Source organism: Cryptomeria japonica, chromosome 8 (genome assembly GCF_030272615.1).
Source record: "Cryptomeria japonica chromosome 8, Sugi_1.0, whole genome shotgun sequence".
Classification (NCBI taxonomy): Eukaryota; Viridiplantae; Streptophyta; class Pinopsida; order Cupressales; family Cupressaceae; genus Cryptomeria; species Cryptomeria japonica.
Window position 1 is genome coordinate 81,310,578 of NC_081412.1, and position 4,677 is coordinate 81,315,254.

Genomic DNA, 4,677 nt, shown 5'->3' on the forward strand with positions numbered 1-4,677 from the left:
TCAATTACACATTAGTAATTCCAAAGAATCTCATATAATATTAAACACATGAATAAGAATACACATCAAACACTTTGCATACAATTGACATTAAACAAATGAATATATCTTATATCCAAATAAATCCACATAAGTAATTATTATAATCCTCATAATTTTGATCCATACATAAGACATGCATCCTATTTCTATCATCATAATAAAGTCCTGCAAATCCAATAATGACATACATCATCTCAAAGTTATCCTTTTCTAGAATCATATAAAGTTCTATATCCATAATGCATATAAATGAAACATCAATATACATCAATGTTACCCAAATCATGGAATCATATAAGTTCTAAATCCATAATGCGTAAAAATAAAGCATCCATAATAGTCTCAACATGAAAATCACTGAAATGCTAGGATGAGTCGGGGTAGGGCCTCACACCCTCCCCCTCTAGGCATGAACTTCCTCCTAGAGTTCATCAAAAAAATGGGGTTACTGAGATCTCATATGTGCTGCATCCTCCCATGAAGCTGTAACCTCATCATAGCAATCCCGCTGGACCCTAACCTGGTTCATCTCTCAACCTCGAAGGGCCAGCATCCAGCGAGCCAAAATGCGAATGGGCTCCAAAGCTAGCTGTCCATCCGACTCCACCTGCAAGGCATCCCAATCTAAAATATGATACTCATCATAGATATACTTCCTCAAAAATGATACATGAAACACATCGTGGATGCGTGACAGGCTAGGTGGCAATGCTAAATGGTAGGCAACTGGTCCTATCCTCTCAAGGATCTCAAATGGTTCTACAAAGCGAGGTACAAACTTAGAACCCTTTCCATAATGGATTGGACTCTTATGTGGTCGCACTCTCAAGAAGACTCTGTCTCCAACCAAGTAGCTACGATCTATCCTCTTCACATCTACATACTTCTTCTGTCTATGCTGTGCTTCTCTAAGACGCTACCTAATCAGATCCACCTGCTATTCCATATCCTAAACTTTCTTCAGACCAATAGCAGCTCTATCCTCTATGCGGTCCCAACTCAACGGTGTTCTACAAGGCTTGCTGTATAATGCCTGATAGGGTGGCATCCCCAATGAAGTGTGATGCCCATTGTTATAGGCAAATTCCACTAAGGGAAGGTACTCTTCCCATCTGGTCTGATGATCCATGATGTACATGCGAAGCATATCCTCTAACACCTGGTTAACCCTCTCTATCTGACCATCCATTTCCGGATGATAGGTTGTACTGAAATTGAGCTTGGTGCCCATAGCTATCTGTAATGCCTTCCAAAAGGAAGAAGTGAAGAGGGAATCCCTGTTAGAAATTATCTTGCATGGAACGCCATGAAATCTAACAATGTCTCGCAAGAACACCTGTGCTACTGTTGGTGCTGCGAAGGTAGTCCGAACTGGTGGGCCACTTTGGTCAACTTGTCAACTATCACCAAGATGGCATCATGGTGACGAGATGACATAGGGAGACCAATGATGAAATCCATGGATATAGTATCCCACTTCCACTCTGGTATAGCATGACACTGGAGCAACCCACCTGGATGGTGGTGCTCCACCTTGACTCTCTAACACTCAAGGCATCGGGCTACTAACTCAACAATAAGTTGCCGCATTCCTGACCAATGATATAACTGTCTCAAGTCAACATGCATCTTCTTAACTCTGGGATGCGCTGCATAAGGAGCTCTATGAGCCTCCATGACAATGAACTCTCACAATTCCCCAGAAGAAGGTACATATATGTGCCCTCTATGGCGTAGTAGTCCATCGAACTCTAAGGAATAATCAACATATTTTCCCTCCAGGGTCTCCTATGATTGAACATCTGACAAACCTCTTAGTACCATCCATCCTCTGGCAACTGTTGCAATATATGATCTCTCAAATCTATGCCCATAGATATGGTGTAAACCTCATGACGTCTCCTACTCAAGGCATTTGCAACTATGTTTTCTTTCCCCTTGATGTAGTGAACATCAAAATCATACTCACATAAGAATTCCATCCATCTCCTTTGATGTGCATTAAGATTCAGCTGAGTGAATATGTATTGAAGTCTCTGATGGTCTGAATGAAGCTCAAAATGAAGACCCAAAAGGAAGTGTCTCCACCTCACAAGTGCATGCACTATTGTTGCAAGCTCAAGGACATGAGTAGGGTAGTTAAGCTCGTGAGTCTTAAGTTTCCTAGACTCAAAAGCTATAGCCCTACCATCCTGCATAAGGACTGCTTCTAAACCCTCTAGGGAAGCATCTGTGCAAACCATGAATTCAGCTGAGGGATCTGGCACTACAAGGATAGGTGCACTAGTAAGTGCCTTTTTGATTTCCTGAAAGGCCCTCTCACACTTCTCTATCCACTCGAATTTCTTCCCTTTACGCTGAAGAGAACTAATAGGATGTGCGACTCTAGAGAATCCCTCAACAAAGCGTCAGTAATAACCTGCTAAACCCATGAAGCTCCTGACCTCTGTTACACTGGTTGGAGCTGGCCAATCCATAATAGCTCTGATCTTTGATGGGTCAACTGAGATCCCATCACTGAAAATAATGTGCCCAAGTTACTTGACCTCTGATCTAAGGAAAGCACACTTCGACAAACTACCATACAACTGATTGTCCCTCAAACACTGCAAAACTTGTCTCAGGTGCTCCTCATGCTCCTTCTCATTCCGAGAATATATCAATATGTCATCGAGGAACACAATCACAAAATGGCCAAGGAATGTGCGGAATACCCCATTCATGAGGCTCATGAAAATAGCTGGAGCATTCGTAAGATCGAATGGAACCACGGTGAACTCATAGTGGCCATATCTAGTGCGAAATGCGGTCTTGTGGATATCGCTTTCCACTATTCTCAACTGATGGTACCCTGACTTCATATCAATTTTGGAAAATACTTTGGTACCCTGAAGTTGGTCGAATAAATCATTGATCCTGGGCAAAGGATATTGGTTCTTGATGGTTACTTTGTTCAACTGATGGTAATCCATGCATAACCAAAGAGATCCATCCTTCTTCATGAAGATGATTGGTGCACCCCAAGGGGATACACTAGGATGAATGTGGCCCTTCTCTAGGAGTTCCTCAAGTTGCATCTTGAGCTCATTAAGCTCATTAGTGGTCATCCTGTACGGTGCTCTCGATACTGGCTCAACTTCTGGTACAAGGTTTATATGAAAATCAATCTCTCTATGGGGCGACATACCAGGTAGCTCTGAAGGAAACACGTCTAAATATCCCTTAAGGATAGAATGGTCATCAATCGATGGTTCTTTTTCATCCTCCTCTTCTCTATCACTAATGGTGATGGCAAATAACTGACATCCCTTCCGCATGCTCCACTTAAGCTGCATTGTGGAAATCATACGAAGAGACACAGGTCTCTGAATCCCAGTGATTACTATGGGTGAACCATGATCATCCTCACACTTGATCTTTTTCAAGTGACAATCCATCTTGGCTCCGTGGGCATAAAGCCAATCCATGCCAAGTATGATGCCATATGATCCAAGTGGTGTAACTCTAAGGTCTACTAAGGTGGTGATATTGCCAATCTGAAGCTGACATCCCCTAACATTTGATTCCACTGACACTCTAGCCCCTGAAGCTAACTCCACTTCCCAACTGACACCTTGTCCAATTGCCACTAGCTCGCAATGCTCCACAACCAATGGAGATATAAAGGAGTCAGTAGCTCTTGAATCAAATAATATAGATACACTGCTACCTCTGATCATACCTGCAGCCTCAATAACTATGGCTTGGTGTTCTTCTTGGCGGTTGTCAACCGCTGCGAAGACCCTATGGGACTTGCCCATATCCCCAATTGTAGGTTTTGATGCTGCCACCTGCTGACTACCTGCCATCTGACCATGAGGACACTCTCTCGCCATGTGCCCCATGGCTCCACACGTGAAACAAGCATCATGTGCCTGAAACTGGACACCCTGAGGCCTAGAGAAAGACTATCCCCCTGTCCTGCTAGAACCACTATACCCACCCCTAGAGGACTGTTGAGGAGGAGGGGGTTTGGAGAACCCCGATGTGTGTCTGCTATTACCCTTCCAATGGGGTTTCTGAAACTTGTAAGTCTGGGGTATACGGTTTCGGTTCTAGAACCAATCCCTCGTGTCCTGTGGCCTGACCTGAATCTCCTCTGCTATCAAGGCCTTCTCCATGGCAACCCGAAGGCTCCCTGGAGTGGCCATCCTTACCGGTCCTGCTATGCCGGCATTCAGCCCTTTGATAAAATGGTTGACGAGAAGCTTCTCATCTTTCAGGTAGTCCACGTACGGTAAGAGCTTGAAGAACTTGCTCTCGTACTGGGTCACTGAAAGACCCTTCCCCTAGAGGTCATGGAACTCATCTACCCTACGCTGTCTATAATGCTCTGACAAGTACCTCTCCCTGAACCTCTCTATAAAAATTTCCCATGTGAGGGTATCTGCAACTAGGCCACACTTGTATTCCTCCTGTCTCCACCATGTGGAGGTTGTTCCTCGCAATAAGTGGACTGCTACTCATGCCTTCAGATTTCTCTCGTAGGAGCGCAATGCAAAGCACCTATCTAGACTCAAAAGCCAAGCCTCTGATTCTACCCCGTCGGTAGATCCCCCAAAAGATGGTGGCTGGAGGTGCATAACCTCTCTGATC